The following is a 19,261-nucleotide window of genomic DNA, read 5'->3' as shown; positions in this document are numbered from 1 at the left end:
TGTTGTGACATCTATCAGTTGAAGTGGTAAAGGGGGGGTCTGGTCTACAGAATGAATTGAGACTGAAATTTTGAAGCAAAATGTTAGTCTTCCAGGACCCAAGTTAAGGTATCATTGGTCCAGTTTAATGTGGCACTGTCTCTTTATAACAAAAAAAGATAAGGCTAATGTTTAACACTCAGTTAGTCTGATAGTTTATTTCAGTCAACTACTACATACAGGTATGATCTGAACTGAAGTAGACACATATTTGATTTTCAAAGTTGACTAATTTTCAGCCTTAACTTCTTTTATGAAAACCCCCCCAGGCAGTACTTAGAATGTGGCCTGAAAAGGCAACCGCCACATTAGAAAAACGGCACCATTAGGTTGCCTTGGATCACACCACCAATTACACCTGAGTAATACACCCTGTGCGGAATCAATAGTACACTTCCAGCAGTGGCCAAGTGGCGATGTGATGGCAGTGTTTTCGAGCAGTTTTTCTTCGCAAGTTGGGCAGGCCTTAATGGGCAGAGAGAACAAAGAGCTGAATTTGCTCAAAGCTAATCGCCTTTCTTGTTCTGTTATGTTGTAGTGCATTAATGATAGACAACATTTTTATTTTTAGACTCCCGAGTGTGTGAACTGGCAACATATTGGTTTTCTTCCCTTCCTTCTCGTTCATTTTCACCCATCTGTGTAACTGTCTCACCTATGGTTATACAATTCTTATTTCAGAAGCTCATAATCTAGTTTTATCGGCACTTTCAGCTAGTGTCTCAATAGCAATGACATAATTATATTTGTCATTTGATCCATCACTCTATATAAATATGTGCCAACAACACAATAACTAACATAATCCACTTAATCATTATAATAAGCTGTCAGACAGACACATGTTATTATTTATAGTTAATAGTAAGCTTGGTTTCTATTCTTACTGAGTTTGTTGTTTTTAGTACAGATATCATGTCAATCTTTTGTTAGATGTCATTTTCATTCCACTCAGTTGTCAAACCTGTCAGTTGTCAGATAGATACGAGTTTTCAGATCACCCATGATGGACCATCTAAATGTCAGTTGCTGATTGTCAGAGCTGTCAGTTGTCAGGTAGTCAGACCTGTTGGTTATCAGCTGTGAGTTTTCAGATTATCCAGTTATCATGTGGTCAGAAGGTCAGTTGTCAGATGGCCTGCTTTCAGACCTGTCAGTTGTCAGATGGTCTGTTTTCAGACCTGTCCGTTGCCATATGGTCAGACCTGTCAGTTGTCAAATGGTCTGTTTTCAGACCTGTCAGTTGTCAGATGGTCAGACCTACAGTTGTCAGATGGTCTGTTTTCAGACCTGTCAGTTGTCAGATGGTCAGACCTACAGTTGTCAGATGGCCTGCTTTCAGACCTGTCAGTTGTCAAATGGTCTGTTTTCAGACCTGTCAGTTGCCAGATGGTCAGACCTGTCAGTTGTCAAATGGTCTGTTTTCAGACCTGTCAGTTGTCAGATGGTCAGACCTGTCAGTGGTCATATATCACACATAGTTCTGTAAAAATAAAATAACTATCATTACAGTAACAATGGAAATAATGTGGATTGGTAAACTGCCTACCATTTCCACCCTGTCCACAATCCACCATTTCTGGGAAGTACATCAGAGTGTAGTAGTTTTATGAGGCTTCTTTTTTATGATCCTGGCATCATCACTTTGTCAGTGTCTGATGCAACACTTTTAGTATGGCAATAAAACCTGCAGGTTTATGTGTATAATGGACAGGGGGAGTTCACTTTACTGTCTACAAAAAATAATAAACTTAGAAAAGAGAAACTTTATGGTAGGTCTTGTGGCTTATCAATGTGATACGGATGATTTTTTATCAACATATATTTGTCATGGTGATAGATGGAGCAGTGGTGCTGTTATTACTTTTCAATTCAGAAATGTTGTCAGTAAAAAAATTATAAAGCATGAACATTTTTATTGGGCTTTGTTCTTTGCAATGATATCCAGTATTAGAGATGGAGGCACACCGCTTGTACGCATGCGTGTGTGTGTGCGTGTGTTTGTCTGTGTTGCCCATTAGGTAGAAGTAGTTGACAAAATATCTCACATGATGAAGATCAATAATATTCAAGTTAAACTAACATGTTATGCTTTATGCGGTATTATCCATCGATTTAAGATAAATGAGATGCATGAATTTGAAAACGAGTTTCAGAACATATTAACATAACAAAACCAGTTTTCTGAAACATTTTGACGAAGTTCCAATGAATCCGGAGTTTTCTGGAAAAAGTCCACAATTTCTGTGAACCTCAGAAATGTACCTTTGCATCTGAGGTTCCTAACAATTGTATTACCTGGAGTAGGGTTTGTTATTGGAGACTGGTAACAAGTCCAGCCAGCTGAGGCAGCGCCATTGTGAATGAATTGCGTTTTCATTTGTGTGTTTTTGAACTAATACAGGTACTACCTCGATTTAATGGGGGTCTTTTGTAACTGTATGCAAATGTCTCATTGTCTTTAGTCATGAGGGTCTTGAAACTGATACCTACCTGCACTACTCGGCCTATAGACAGCTTGGCCCAGTAGACGACCCGACCATAGTTTGGTCTTATTTCAATGAGAGCAAGTGCAGTCAGTATCTTGGAAGATTGTAATTGTGCACAAAAATGAGTTTGTAACGGTACTTTTGACCCACTTAGGCATCAATGGTTCATTTTAAACTATAGGAAAAGTTAGCGGTTGAATCGATATATAGTTGTTAATATTGTGGAGGATTTGATGAAATTATTTTTCTTTTTGGTAAGAGTTTAGGATATTCATATTCATGATAGTTATAGTGCTGAGAGCAATTTGGTTTTTAATTTTGGGAACTGTTTTTCTCTTGTTTGGATTTTAAAGTCTCTTTGTACCCATTTATTGAAATATATTTCAAAAGCTGGACTTAAAATTGTACTCATAACAGGGAGTCTGGGTGACTCTCTATCACCACTATGTCTATGACGTAAATATCAAACAGCAAAAAATGTATCTTTTTCACCTAATTTTCCACTTAAAAATAACATGATAGAAAGTTTTAGACCTCTCCCATGGTGACCTTTACTATGGAAGCCTTGGGGGGGGGGGGGGGGAGAAAATATAATATGTATTTATTTTGCACTTTACAAGTGACCTATGTATTTTTATCTGAGACTGCTATCCTATGTGATGGTTGGATTCCGAAGAGGTTTGACTCAGGATCTGTGGTACAGTGACCACTGCACCTGTAACTCTGGGAGTTTTTTTTTGTCAAAGAAAACCCACCTGGAAAGAGCAAATAGATGAAGAAAAATTAAGTAAATCTTACTTCAGACATGTTATAAAGTTAAACCAAAATATGACTAATTCCTGTGATACTCTAAGAAAAAAACATGGGGACTTTGGTAGAAAGAAAAAACATTGTGAAACAAATGAACAGGATTTTAAAATTGTGTTATTCAGTCACACACTGTTTGTTCCCTCAGTACAATAAGGTTAATAAGCTGCTGTAATATTGTCTGTGTATTGACCATATTTTAGGTAAAATGCCCAACTGGTGTTGTAGACTAGCTGTTAGTTTGCAATCAAATATGATGGCACTGTGGAGAGCAAATTACTACAGAGAGTAGCCATATCACATTTGCACAAGCTCAAACATGCAAAGGTTATTATTATTGTAGTTTTCCCAGGTGCTTCAGAAATTGGTTTCCTAGCAACAGCTATGTAATAAGAAATATTATGGCATGTTGTGTAATAAGGAACGGCTTGTTCTAGTATATCATTTTGGATGACTTAAAGATATTGAAGGGAGAGGTTTTGCCAAGGTAATTCTTACAGATAAATGCTCGACATCGGAAATGAGTTTTATTAGAAACAAAGCAATAGGTGGCAGTAGTGCAGATGTTAAAAAATGCAGGAATAATTCTTGTATGCATGTCAATCAATAAATGTTTTTACATTCATTTGCTGCTACATTAATATTTATGTTTTCTTTGAAGTAAAAGCGAATTGACGAGATGAAAAATCATTCAAGACAGAGATAGAAAATTCTAGTTTATTCTGTTCTCATTTCTTCTTTTTTAATCAGCAGTGAGATTTCACAAAGAAACTGAAGCCTACCTTTGAAGTGAACTCCTTTTATGTTAATTTTTTGGACTTTTAAGAGCCAAAAGCCATTTTCTGTAATTCAAAACCACTTGACAGTGTTGAGATTTTTCATATTTTTGAAAGTAATTTGGTGCTATCTTTGTTTGATTACTCTCTGATGAAAATAAAGATGGGCTGAAAAAACTAAGGCCTAATTTTGAAGTGAACTCCTTTAATGTTAATTCATTGAACTTTAAAGAGTCAAAAGCCATTTTCTAAAGCCAAAACCACTTGACAGTGTTGAGGTTTTTTCAGGAATTTAGAAAAAATGATTTTTGTTGCTGTCTTTGTTTGCTTACTCTGGTGTAGATAATAACGCGCTAAAATTCAATGAAGTATACTAGTATATATATGAGACAATAATATGAACCTTGTAGAAAACATAGAATTATTCAATCTTGAATTTGATTGCTACAGATTAAAAAAAAAGAAAAAAAATGATGGATTTAAAACATCAAATTGGTGTCATATTTTTCTTCTGTTGACTCCCATTGTTAAATATGAGTATCATTCAAAACACTTCTGAAGGATTCGGAGATTTATGAAAAGGAAGAACAGGATTTTAAAAGGCAAACAGCTGAGCCGTAGAAGAGCACTCTCGCATTACCAATCGTGCGTGTTACCCAACAAGATATTCAAGAAGGTTGAAAATTCATGACAAATAAAAAAAGAAAGAAAAGGTGAAGGTGTCAGGCTTACTATACAGGTGGAGATATCATGTTACCGCAGGTAAACTGAAATGAATGTCAAACAAGTTGAAAACGACAAACAGCAGTTGAAGTGATGTTAAGTTGTTCTTCGGGGAATTTTAACCAATTTTTTTTTTTTTTAAATTGTGGTGATTTATTTCAGTATCTGCCCCCCCCCCCCTCCATAAAAAAAGAAAAAGATGAACAAAAAGAAAAAAAACTTTGTGAAAATGTCAAGAAATTAGACGTTTGAGCTGGTTTTAGCTTCTGAAATGGTAAATACTATAAATAGGCAAACAACTAGGGTTTTTCAATTAGGGAAGAGCCCTTTGGGGATCTGGTACTGAAATATATATTTTTGTTTGGGTTTTTCACTCTTCTGATTCATCTGGTGCCATACACCTTGCCATGTAGTAGTAGGGGTATAGTAAACATGGTGGTAATAACGCCTTGTAAGGAGGGCCTTGTGGTCGAGATCCTGGTAGTGTGTAGGTGGGATCATGGAGATAGAAAAATTAGAAACAGACGGGCTGTTGGGGTTGGTGGTTTTCTTTCTCAAACTAAAGCCCACGCTGAGGTGCTCTTCGTAAAAACTGTTTGATCGGTGAGTCAACCGAATTTGTGGTCAGTTACACCTGGCTCTGTGAGTATATACGCTGCTGGCTCCGTGCTCGAGTTATGCCTTTGCCATTTTTGTGAGCTTTTTCTGACCCTAATAGTAAATACCTATTATCCTTCATGGTTAAGAGTTTTATTTCACCAGAGGATAAGCGGGAGGCACTACTATGGGATCTTGTGAGTTTGTGGTATTTCTCTTCTTTCTTTTTTTTTTTAAGCAGCTGCTACCTTCACATAGTATTTAGGTATCATGCCGATTTTTTTCCTCATTCCTTCTTTTTTATGACTCGGTTGAGTCTTTCTCTTTCATTTTCCTCTTTTCTTTTCTATGTCAGTCTGTCTTTCTTGGTTACCATTGTATTTGCCTCATAGTTTACTATATATGGTGAATTAACCACTTTTTCTGATAAACCTGTTGTGAACTTTTTTTCATTTTATGATATCAATTTTGACTCTATTCATGGCCAAAAATTCCTTTAAATATTATTTTCCAATCAATTAAACATTGTAGAGATTTTTTATGGTGGATTTATTTTGCCTAATTTTTTTTTATGATTGTTTGTAGATAAACCACTTATTTAAACATGTATTCAGAATTTAGATTTATTTTTATTGTCAATATGATTTATTTGATGATTTCATTTCTGTGTCAGTAAAACAAAAAGCATTTGAGCTCACAATTTATCTTTCTATTAAACAAAATGGTTGAATTCTATTGTTAAATTTTTTTTTTTTTTTGAAATGATTATTTATTTAACAATGGATTTTTTTTCTCTCCACTGAATTGATATTCATTGTAAGTAATAGGACAGATGGCTTTGTAGAAAATTGCTAGAAGTCGTATGAAAAAGATTGATGATGTGGTTTCAGGCTTTCTTTGACATCTACAAAGAAATCCACGAGTTCCTAACCACGAAGTGGCAGCACTGTGAAAAATACTTGACCACAGAAAGCGTGCCAGTGGGAAATTTTACACCACGACACCTCCTGCCAAATAAAAAAAGGTTTATCTAATGCCCCGCACCTGTCCTGTATTGATGTAATGTTAATTAAAAATCGAGGTTCTTGGTGAAATTCTCATTGCAGCAGAGGTGAGAGGGGAATACTTATTGAAAATGGTCAGAGGAGAACTTTGTTTGAAGCATCTTGAGGCTTTTTTCAGAGAGAATGAGATTGAGATCTCGCCACAGTGGATCAAGCCTGTATGTATTTCAAAGTTAATGGATCATGGTTATTTCTGCTTAACATAGCCAAGAAGGACAAGAGATATTTGGATGATTAGGTATGTTTAATTCCCCATCTAGGCAGTAGGTTTATTTTATCTTGGGAGGTGCCTGTAAATGAAATTTTTAATCACTTTACGTGAGAGTGTGATAAATTGTAGGATTTGATATGTTTGTAGATTTTTTTCATTGTCTAAAAGAAATGCATATCAGAGACAAAGAAGTAAGATGATGTGTTTGCTTTTTTTTTTTTTATTGAATTGGTATTATTCATTTTTCTACAAAGTTTTCTAAAAATTTCAAACATCTTGTAGAATATTATGCTTCTCAGATTTTATAGCAACAACTTTCAATATCGGTATGTATAGAAAATTTGGTACAAATACCAAGAACCTGAAATTTCTCTCTTTTCGGAATTATTTGCTCTTACCGTTTTTGTTTCGTCTCAAAACACAGCTTGAAATGTGAATGTACTCAAACATTCTTGGAAATACATTTTAGACTTTTCTGTCACAAACTCTTCACACATTTTAGGGAAATATCATTATAATTGAAACAAAAGTTTTTTTTTTTCCTTTTGCAAATTTCAAAGGCTTACTGAGAAGCAAACTTTTAAGTTGATTGAAGAATTTGTAGCCTGATATTTGTTAAGTGTTAGCCAGAGACAAAACTCATCCTCAGTATTGCTGTTGACTTGTAGGTACTGTGAGGTAGACCATGTTGGCACCTGTTCCTTATTTAGTGTTTCTGAAAAGTACAATTTAATATTTTAGGATGAAACAATTTCCAGGTCAGAAAGAACTGTTGGGGTTATCATCTCAGTTGATTGTGGATAACGTAATACAACATGAAAATGTTGCTTTATAGCTAATACATCGTCAGTAGTGAGCCCAGTGTTTTGGGAGATGTACAAAAAAAAAATCATCTCAAATATGCGGACTGCAACTTTAGTACATAATGCTGGCAAAAGTGAAAAACATTTGTGCTGCAGGCCTTGAAATTTAGTTATGCATTTGGTTTTCAGGCCAGCCATAGCAGCTCCCACCTTTACCAATTAAGAGTTATTTGTTTTGGAGTCTGGGAGCTCATTCCCAGCTCGTTAGGTGAACTAGATTGCGTGGAGCAACAGTTGTGTTATTTTGGGCAGACCTTTTTAATGAAGTTTTGCTTCCAATCAGTATGTCACATGTATAGTACTACAACTCTTAACCAGATAACTACGCTCCATATGTGTAAGGTAGGCGCAGTGTCAGGCAGTTATATACTGACAAATATGCTGAAAATGGTGAACCCTCTTGCACAGCTAGCGATAGATAGATAGATAGATAGATAGATAGATAGATAGATAGATAGATAGATAGATAGATGCGAGTTTATAGAAACATTCATTATATTTGTGTACATTTCTTTTATTCTGCCTAGACATTTCATATCTTCTTTCTGTTATTTGTGAAAAAGAAAATTTGCCAATTGCTAAGTAGGTTTAAGTTTCCATTCGATAAAGATTTTAGAAAAAGTAAACAAAATGCAAGACAAATCTTGGTTTTGAAAAAGGCACATGAAATAGAGAACAATATTATATATATATATATTTATTTATTTATTTATTTATTTTACCACATTAAGTCATCTGGAAAAAATTGATATCAACCAAAATAAAGTTTCTTACAGAAAAGTGAAAATATCAACAAAAAATGTCTGAGATCTTTGTTAGCTATAAGTTATTTCTTTTTATGAGTTTCATTCTTAGGATGCTATTTAGATGCACAGAAATTTAGCAACAGATCTGTAACATCAATCATAATCTAAAAATTGCATTTGTCAAATAGACCCTAGATCTTTTTCAATCCGTGTTCTAGACAACCGAAAAGGGCACCTATACAAGAACCCAGGTAAATGACCTGCCTAATTTCTGGTTCACTGTCAACTAGAGCTTACGTTAGGCTTTTACTTACTGTAGGAAGAAATCGGGAAACATGACCAAACTGATTCCTTTGCACATTAGGCAAGTGACTTATTTTAAAAAAAATCATATGCACTAAAAACGAATTTGTCTCACTGCTGACATGCATTGATTTAAAAAAATAAAGATATTTACTTGAAAGGAGAATTAAACTTCACAAAAAAAGTTCTGCTATTTTTTATTTATATTTTGACTTAATTTAATAGAGTAAAAGCTTTCAGATAACGGTGTAATACATGCTTTGTTGTAATTTTGTCTTACAGTAAAAGAATTGCCCAGAGTTCAGTGAATAAAGCACTAATAGTCCTGCAGGTCAAGTAGAAGTGACCGTAAATCAAAATACTTGGCTGACCACAACTGACCTGTCTGGTATTCCAAAAAAAGACCGTTTTCCCCCTTTTGTACAGTTTGTTTTAAAGGGCAAAGTGTTTTCTGACAGCCTACAGTTATTTACTTCACAAGATTTATACTATCAGGGGGTTTTACCCTTTCCCTTTGTAAATTGATTTGAAAAATTGCTGTAACTGTTTGACATTGTTTTGATGACTTTGAGAAGCAAAAGGAGGTGCAAAATAAATTTTCTTTGGCGTTTTATAAACTGAAATAAGAAACTTGGGATAATTTAGGAGTCTGTGGTGGTCTGACTCAAGACAGGTTGATTACGAAATGTTTCACTTGTCATGAATTAAATGATTGCAACTTAAATCACATTAGAAGTCTTCCAAATAACTAAATAATCAAAACTTTCTTTTAGTCCTGTATTTTATAGTTTATAACTCAGAAATATACCTCTTTGAATACCATAAGAAAAACAGATAATGTATCTTTAACTTGCAAAATGAATAGCACGCATAATAGACAGAATATATAAATAGAAGAATAAACAAACAAAAGCAAGTTTGAGCACAGGAATAATAAACAGAATAATAGACAAGCCAGAGGAATGTCAAAAGTTGAAGCTTTATCACTGCATTGGTTATTTCTCTTACCTGAGTGAAATGCTACTGTTTATAGTAGCCGACAGGCACTCATTTGGAAAAAAGTGCTTAATCTTGAGATGCTATCGCAGGAAAGTGATACAGTTAGTGTGGCATTTAACAGGAAGTTGGACCCTGCCGCATTTAGCGTCTATTTTTTATTCACGATGGAAGAGGTTGTTTAGGACAGGTTGTGGACCACCGCATTGCAGAAGTGATATGTTGAATAGATCGGATATTTTGAAGGTTTTTTTTATCCATCTGAAAAGGAAAAAAAAAAAAAAAAAGAATAAAGTTTTGGTCTAAAATTTGGTATTTAGTTTAGGTTCCAGTTTGTCTGTTTGTTGATGTGGTATGGATGAAGTTACAGCCTCCAGGGCAAATGTTTAGGAGAGGTAATACACACTGGAAGAAGAATTATGTTTACAAGACAGAATAAACAAACACGACTCTGTTTGTGTCAAGATTAATAGAGCACATGGATGGAGTGAAAAAAAACCCTGGGATGGTTTTAAATCATATAGGTTGTGATGGTATTCAGCTAACAAAAGTCTTTGGCACTTTTTTATGATAAAAAGGAGATCTAAAAACTTAAATATCCTGAAAAAAATATGCTGTTTTAGAAGTTGATTTTAGAAAATAATTCTGTTTTTTTTTTTCCACAAGTCAGAATAACCTTTTGTCCAAAAACAAAATACTATATATAACATTTTCATATTTTCTGTGTATCCCTAAGTAAAAAAAAATAAGTGTTTGTACCTGTAGTTTCTGTTATCTTGTAAGGCTCCATACTGTTTTTTCACCCTCTCTCGTACCCTGATACCAAGCAGTTGAAATACTTTCTTTGATCCCAACATGAAATTGTTGGGATTTCTGGATGTCCCACTGTTATTGTGGAGTTCATCCTCTCAGACAACTTGATGTTAGGATCTGTTCTGGCTGTTGTGTCTGCATTCCTAAGATATTTACTTGTATCCAAATAGAATCAGAATCTACAAAATGAGAATAAAGAAATTTTAGTTTGTGTGTCAGTGAATGTTAATTTATAAGTATTTTGAGGCTTATTGTCAGTAGAAAGTGAAAGTTTTAAAAAAATATCTTGAATTGTTTTTAGGATTTGTACAAAATGTTGTGTTAATATTGATATTACATTGTATATATTAATAGTTGTCATCATTGTTCAGTGAAGAGTGCGCATTTTGTGACCACCCTGAAGAAATTAAGATCATCAAATTAAGAAACAAGCAGCAAACTTAAATGGAAGTTAACTTCTGCTTAGGCCATTAAAACGCCCTTGTCAGTAGTTATTTTACATTTTGATGGCCACTGCTTCACTGCACTTGAGTAATTGTTACTTTTAATTTTGAATTTAAAAAAAAATTGAAAAAATAAATTCATTGAGAACAGCCATATGGTAAGGCAATTCTATGTAACCTTATCCTAATGTGTACATTAAAAGCCGCATTGTAGCAGAAATATATCATGGTTAGAAATTTGTCAGTAAATGCACGAGCGTATAATGTGCAGCCGGTGGCCTTTGTTTTTTGTGTTATTTTATTTTAGGATTTTTTTTTCATTCCTTAAGTGATTAGTTTCACTAAAATATTCCATTGGTAGGAAGGAAGCCATCATAATGCAACCTCACCTGTCTAAAATTCTAGTCCAGAATAAATATGGAATTCTTCGCAGTTATAGGAAAGCAAAGAAAAAATGAACACAATTATCCTAAATGTCTCTTCAGTCAGTGATGTGACAGTCACTCGACAGTTGATCAACTTAAACATATATACTTCATTTCTTAATAGCCTTTGCCTTACCTATAGTGAACAGACTTTTAAGACATGTTCATGCCAGAAATGATTTAATCATGAAATATATTCATAGGGGTGGATTGAGGCCATCTTCTGGGTCTTCCGAAAGACGGTCAGATTTTCGAGATTACACTGGCGGGTATGTATTTTTTCTGTCAGATGATGGTCAAAAATGGAGAAGGGATCAACAAATATAATTTGGAAGACTGTCAGAAAATAGCTCTGGATCTGCCCCTGATCCAGAAAGATACTTATTTTTGCCAGACATAATATGAAAAAACTAATTTTTCGAACATATAACATACAGTCACTTTGGTGCCCCCCCCCCCCCCAAATCCCCCCCCCCCCCCCCCACAATCCACCCACCAGCACCATGTGACTATAGCATCAGAACCCCCTTTTTATGAATGGACAAATGATTTTTGAGTATAAGTAGTCTCACGTCTTTTGATGATGTCATTTGGTCAATTTTCAATCTTAATATAATCCTGGTATGAACATGCCTGTAGATGTGAGTAGGAAGGTGTCAGGGTGAACAGATTGTTGTTTTATTAATTGTAACTCATTTCTTGAAAGTCTATTATCTTTTCAAAAAGATCATTATTTTTTGTTTTTTATGTTGTTCAGAGTTGACAGTGGTGTTTTTTACCATGTTCAGTTGAAAGAGATTTTGTCAATGGCAAGAAAAACCTGGTTATGTTACCAGTATGCCACAGATGTGTCTCAGTCATTTCTCTGCCTGATAAAAAGAAATGTGACCCTTCCCTTCCCCCATTACATGTATAACAGATTATTTCTAAAAACTTGTGCTTTTACTAATGTGCCACAAAAAGCCTGGTTCTATTACCAATATGCCACAAAAATAAAAAAAAAAAAAACAATATACCACAGATATGTCTCAGTCATTTCTCTGCCTCATAAAAAGAAATGTGACCTTTTTCCTCCTCCCCTTACCTGTATAACAGATTATTTCTAACAATAGATTAAATCCGATTGGGTTTGAATTCCTCAAATGCCACAGTAAGATTTTGTTTTATCCTCATGTTAAATTTGTCCTTAAAAGACATACCCATCAAAATATATGAAAAAAATATTTTTGACAATAAGTGCATAAAGAAATGACTTGGTAAATCCAGTAAAACAAACGCAAGTCACCTCCCACAACAAAAACCTGTCTCCCATACAGCAGGCCTGAATCTCATACTGATCACAAATATTTAGTTCTGAAGAAAAAACAAATGAACAATGCCCTATCAGAAACCTATCAGCATGAAACAGTAGCAGGAACAAGTCAGGCTCCGCAGAAAAATCCACAAAATTGGTCTTCTTTCCTGCAGCTCCGTTGTCAGGCCTCAGCAAGAGGCGGCGCGTGTCAGACACGTGTTGCCAGCACACTCCAGTCGCATGTTTTTCCTATTATCCGTGACCCCTTGTACCCCCATCTCAATGCTTCAGCAAACAGCCTTTAAAAAAATGACTCAAGTTGACAGCTACTAACTCGGAGGGAGTTATTGTTGTATTGTTGTCTGGAGAACAGTGAAAAAAATTGCCCTTTGACTGCGGAGAGTCGGTCTTCAGTCCTGGGGTGTATAAGTGACACGCTATGGTGCTCCTGCGACCAATTATTGCCAGATTAATTGCCTTCAATGAGGATAAGGGTTTATAAAAAAAATACTGCTTTTTGTGCCCGTAATGGTGTTTTCTGATGGTATTGGTACTTGAGCACGATTTCTATACTTGACTGCAGTTTTATTGTGTGCCTACGCATCAGCTGCATAAAAGGAAACAGTTGCAGTTGAATTTGACTGAATACAGTGTGAGAGGGCATATTTTGTTTCATTATAGTATCTTTAATAGTCTTTTGATAGCAATTTTTTTCATGCTTTGAGTAAAATTAGAGTTTGGTTTATTTAGCTGCCATGCGAGGGCCAGATTTACGAGTTGCTTGCATTGTAAACAAATGTATTTGAATTTCCTATCCGCATAACTGGTATTTACCTATGGAATAGAGAGTGAAGAAGATAAAGATAAGAAATATGAAAATGTTTACTGGGTCTTCTTCATAGATATGTTTTGATTTATTACCTTTGTAGATAAGGTGATTCATTTCTTATCATCACCCCTGTTTGATTTTATTGATCTTTAAAATAATGAATCATCAGCTTAAGGTGTACATATTTATTTTTTCCCTTTTTTTCATTTCTGTATCTTTTTCAGATTTAGTGAGAAAAAATAACCCGTTTGAACTCACGTTGGATAGGGATACATTGTCTGGCCATTTTTTTGTGTTGAACATCACTTGCTTATAACATCTCAGTTTCTTATGATTTCCACTTGCAGTGGTTTTAGAAAAAATGTAGCATGAAAACAGACATGTTATGTAATGCTACCCATGCTAGGTAAGTACAAAGAGTAACAGAGATCTTCAATAAAGCGCAAAATCTTCAACAGTTGATGCACAAAAATGTAGCATGAAAACAGACATGTTATGTAATGCTACCCATGCTAGGTAAGTACAAAGAGTAACAGAGATCTTCAATAAAGCGCAAAATCTTCAACAGTTGATGCACTATATAGTTTTTTTATTCTTAATTTTTTTATCATGGTTTTTACTCCTTTTTTTATAATTGAGATCTGAGGTAGCACAGCAGGTCAGTCTCGATATAAAGCACCTCCGTTTACTGTCTGTCCCGGAGTTTCAAAGTAAAATTTCCTCAGGTAGACAGAAAAATTCACCTGCAACCTACCAGCAGGTAGATCTATGTACCTGATAGTTGAAAATATTTCAAGGAAACAAAAGTAGGTTTAGTTCAGAAAACAATTCTCAGAACCCAGAGGTGAGATTTGGGATGAAGGTTACTGGCTTACCGCACTGAAAGCTGTAGACTTTGATATATATTTTTTGTAAACAACGGTTAGGTTGCTTTCACAGCAAGCAGTTCAGGGGAATAATAATAATAACAACGAAATCATATATTTTAAAACTTCTACAGGATTTATGGTAAGGCGTGAGAGTGAAAGGGTGTACTAGAGTGAAAGGTGTGGCAGGCAGGTAGGGATAATCCTTTTGTTACTGGCCGATGCTGACTCAGTATTGACATGTTCAGCCGTCTCTTCCTGATATCCCTTGTAATCTAACCAACGAGGAGTGTTAGATTCCTACTCGCTGAGAAAAGACCCGCAGATATTGGTTTTCAAGTATGGCTGATCTGGGCTGCCTTTGAGTGTGATAATGGGAAAAAGCGTTTCCTCACTAATTGTTAGCTATCATTCAAGTTATTCTGCCTGATTCAGCAAATCATTGAACAGCATTGAGCCTGCTTTCCTGTTGTCATGGCAACCACCCAGTGAGGTTATTGATTGGTTGGCTCGGTCATGCTAGTGTAAGTTTGTTACCTCGTCTTTTTTTTTCTCCCCAATCTCTGGGCACTTGTTTCACCAGCGTGCAGTGTGAATAGAAAACTTGTTGGATGCAGCTATCGTTTTATGTCTGAAATTAACGGAAATTATTGCTGTCCGTGCAGGCTCATGCATTGTTGCAGGTGTGAGTATGTCGTTTTATCTTGTAATCACAGAGTGGGGGTCTGTTCTTTAATCGTCTTTCACATTAGTAGAAATCAGTTTTCTTTTCTTTGGTTCATAGGTAATTGTTTGAGACAATGCCAACATTCTTTTGTGTTGTGAGATTTACTGTTGACTGAGATGCTAATTAATTTATGGGGCATTTTGGTTCTGGTGTGGACAGTGGCTATAGAGTGCAGGAAGAGACCATGGATTTTAAAACCAGTGTGTATATAGTAGCATTCTGCTGCAGAATAGTGAACAGAGTTGGTGAGAGGTTCTTTCTTGTTTTATTCATTTCCAGGTGTATTCCCTCTTTTATTTATCACCAGGTGAACATAGCAAAGATATTTATGTTAAAACCAAAGGTCAAAGTCAAAAAATGAGCCGTTAATGTTTTTTTCTCTCCCTCTGAAAGAAGAAAAAAGCGTCTAGTATTTGCAATTCGTTCTGAGCATTCCTGCAAAGAAACTATTTTCTTTTTTATTTCTTCCTCATAAATATGCACAGGTGAATTATTTTGTTTTTATGATTGTTGATCTTATTTATTTTAGATTACTGATTTTATATATTCTAGGTATCAAATAAAAATGAATAAATAAATAAATAAAAAGGCAGTAAGAGTTATTTTTATTTGCAAAGAAAAACCTATAAGCTGCATGTAAAATATGTTTATTTTAAAATGAAACTAATCCTATTAGATTCCAAGGATTATGGGATCTCATTATATATAATCCCTGGTAAACAAGGACAGAGGAATCCCCTCAAGAAATATAGATATTTCACTAGTCAGGTATATGAGGACTTCACTTCACAGGTTTTACTGATGGCATGGTGGAATTGTATGAGTAAGTCCGGATTTCTTTGACAGCAAAACAGTCCAGGCAGAATTGGGTATTGAATGGTGGATATTTGTGGTCGAATAAAAAATGCAGTGAATGTGACAGGAAACAAGATGGGGAAGAAAGGAAATAGTTTTCAGAGTCATTTCTGGGTTATTTTAATATGGTGATGCCACATTTTAAGTAAATTTGGATAAATGGAATTAATTAAGGGTAAGAATAATTTTTAATTCTTACATCTACTCAGTTATTCACTTGCACAAATTATTAGCAATAATTCTTCTACATATTTTTTTCTATAGGTCCATTTTATATAGTGATTAGTACAATTATTCCTCTCAAAATTTAAAAAAATTCATTACAACTGTTGTTAAGTCTTTTCAGGCTCATTTTTTCTCAAGGAAAAATGTTAAGCTTTTTCTATCTATAAAGTTATTGATTTCTTTATTTATTTTTGATTGATTTGTTTTTGCACAAAAATAGACTGAAGAGTTATAGTAAATAAGAGGCATGTACGAACAAGAGTGAAAGAGTAGGAGAAGGATATTGACCAGTTCATAGCAATATGGCAGTGTAATGAAGAAAAATTACACAAAGGGGAGAGCATTTCATGAAAAATACTCATTTCTGTCTCGCATCAAAATTTATTATCTCTTTATTGAATTTTTGCACTAGTGTTTTCACATGCTTTGTTTTAGCGGAATGATTTGGTATTTATTTGATTTTTATTGACGGTGGTCGTGTGTAACAATTGTGTTAAGCATTGGGCACTGCACCTCTTGGTTGTGCTTTTCGGTTCACTTCGGTAGATAAGGAAATTTGAAAGCAAAAATGAACTACATCAATTCTTTGCTATGGAAATAGATGTTTCATTAAGCGTTTGTCATTAGTCCATATTTCTGGGGAAAACAGTTGATGAATTTTTCTCTGAAGTCATTTGTAAGTTTTATTTCCAGTTGAGGCATTTAGCAAAATTGTCAAATTTTGTGAGTCAAGCAATGTATTGAAATCCAGGTATCTTTTTATTGATTTTGTGGTTGAATTTGTTCCTACATCACTTTTTTCTGACTTAAGTCTATTTACTTATTTTTTTATTTATTTATTATTGTATCTTTGTTTGACAAAGTGTGTTCAGATCTTGTTTTCTACCCAAACGTTATTTCAAAGTGAAAAGGACCAAACTGAGAAGATATATTTTAGGAGAAAAAAGTTGGTCATAGCAGTTTTTTTTTTTTTCTTAATTGAAAAAGAATATTTCAAGTAATTTAACCTTCAGAAAAATAATAATCAAAATTAACAATACGACAAAAATGCTATCAACATTACTGTTTCCATATTGAATTACTATTTTGGTCACCAATCAGTAAAAAAAAAAATTTTTTTTAATCATCTACCAGTACCTATTTCACCCAAAATTTACCATGTCAGCTGGTAAATAAATATCTTCCGTGCTAATGCGAACCTTCAGATGGAACAAGTTTGCGGAGTGATCCTGTCAGTAGGGACATATTTAGTAAAGGTTAACAGACTAGTAGCCAGAGAAGCTGTAGACCCAGCGTTTTTAATCTCTGTGTAGAGTATAATGGAAATACCTGCCACCAGGCACTAATTAGTCCACTTACACTTATCCTTCCTCATTACACAGTCCTACAGAAATCTATGCACACCTGTTGATAAGTCTGGTATTTTTAACCCACAAACTTGAGGTCAATTTCCTTATGATGTAAAGAAAATAACAGCACATCTGAAATGTGTTTTAGTGTATACTTTAAGGAGAGAGAGGTTTTTAAAGTAGGAAAACTGCAGAGTTAGTAAGGTAATTCTTACTCTTGTGTGGTATTATTTGTGGATAACCCTATACAAAGTAGTAAGGGGGTGGTACATGTATATAATAGAAACAAAACATTTTTGGCTCGCATTTTATGTAACTCGTCAGTAGCAGGAGGTCTCCAGAAATGTTCTCGTACGTGCAATGTTGCTTATATTGGAGGATGTTGAAACACGAGTGCAGGGAAGAGTTTAGAAATACAAGGGCAGGAAAAACAGATTTTTGTTTACTATGTCACGCTGAGGATAGAGGGGTGGTAGAAGCACATCTGTGTGCCCTGGGTAAAAAAAGAGGCTATAAACAGCCTGGACAGAGGGATTGTGAGGTAACAGGACCCATGCCTGGGCCTTCATGTTGCTATTCACCAGTCTGTGCTAATAATTCAACAGGCCAGTGCAAACACCCCATGTATCAACGCCCATTGTACTCTCACTGCTTAATCCTCTGTACTTTTTTACCTGCCGAGGTAATGGTAGACCTTGGTTGTGGCAAGGATCAAGGTTAATACTGGATCAGGGCAGTCACTCTTTTGCCAAAAAGGAAAAAAAAGAAAGAGAAGCGTTTCCCATGAATAATTTAAGAACTTATACGTTCTGTGGACCCTTTCACCATGGCCCTGCCTTTCCCTCTCTAGGCCCCAGTGCTGGCATTATAACAAGTTGTCTGACATAGAGACGGGGTTATGCAGAAACTGTCTGCAGCCCAACCTTAAATTATAGCTTAAAGGGAGACGAGGGCCCAGTTTGGTTGGCGTGTAGCTAGTGCTAACACTGGGGTGCCCCTAGGGGTAGGCTTTCTCTCCACGACAATGAAGAAGATGGCCATTGGCTCTCCTCCAACCAAACCTGGTGCCTCTGAACCAGAAAAAAAAAATACAATTTTTTTCAACTGGTGTTTCTTCATTTCATCACGTGATGAAGCAAAAACTGTGAACTGAGCCTCTTGATGTTGTGGTCCTTCTCTCTCCATACGTGTATACTGCTGCACTGTGTGCTTGTTTGCTTGCTTGCATTGCAACTGCCAGTAGGGCTGAGGTAAGGAAAGCACGGAGTATGTGAAGGTGAGGTGGAGGGATCAAGCTCTTTGCATTAGAGCGGCAGTCTGAGTGAGTTCATGTTAAATGCCTTCAGTCTGTGTTTGCCATATGCGGGGAATGTGTCTGCACGCAGACGTGTGTAGACGTACGTGCAAGGTGAGGGAGCAACGTCAGGCAAGGAGGTTATTACGTATGTTTTGCCGTATGTCTGTGCATTCTGCCGAATACTGTTTGTATGTGTTTGCTGCTGTGAATTGATGGACATTATGCATGAATTCATTGAGACTGATTTATGTGGCCATGGGAGGCTGTATAAGTATACTTCTTTTTCTTTTCTCATTGATAAGATAGCTAGTGCCGATATGCTGCCATTGATTCTGAAACTCAGTTGTGGGATGCAGTGTTCTTGTAGACCCAGATAGATGAAGCTTGTCGATATTTTTTTTTTTAAGCTAAAGAATCTGGGATTGACAGTCCATTATAATGAGGAGTGTGATGTTATGTAGTGAATGACAGGCAGTTCTTTGATATGACAGACCCATTGACTTTTAATTCATAAAGCATTTCTC

At 35.4% G+C, this 19,261-nt stretch overlaps 1 protein-coding gene and 1 long non-coding RNA gene across 14 annotated transcripts in view; one reads left to right on the top strand and one right to left on the bottom strand.

Annotated features, from left to right (window-relative positions):
• The window catches only part of LOC112042664 (uncharacterized), a 174,367-nt gene that overhangs the window by 118,579 nt on the left and 36,527 nt on the right, over positions 1-19,261 (top strand). The window lies entirely within an intron of this gene.
• LOC147762318 (uncharacterized) overlaps positions 10,380-19,261 on the bottom strand; it is a 49,621-nt gene continuing 40,739 nt past the window's right edge. Inside the window, exon 3 of the long non-coding RNA XR_015334037.1 lies at positions 10,380-10,606. This is a non-coding gene — a long non-coding RNA (uncharacterized LOC147762318). The remainder of the gene's footprint in view (positions 10,607-19,261) is intronic.

This window comes from Lingula anatina, chromosome 4, assembly GCF_051362555.1.
Source record: "Lingula anatina isolate TDL-2025a chromosome 4, LinAna3.0, whole genome shotgun sequence".
NCBI classification, from domain to species: Eukaryota; Metazoa; Brachiopoda; class Lingulata; order Lingulida; family Lingulidae; genus Lingula; species Lingula anatina.
The sequence above is the reverse complement of the archived record's forward strand: the minus strand, read 5'-3'. Positions and strand labels throughout refer to the sequence as shown.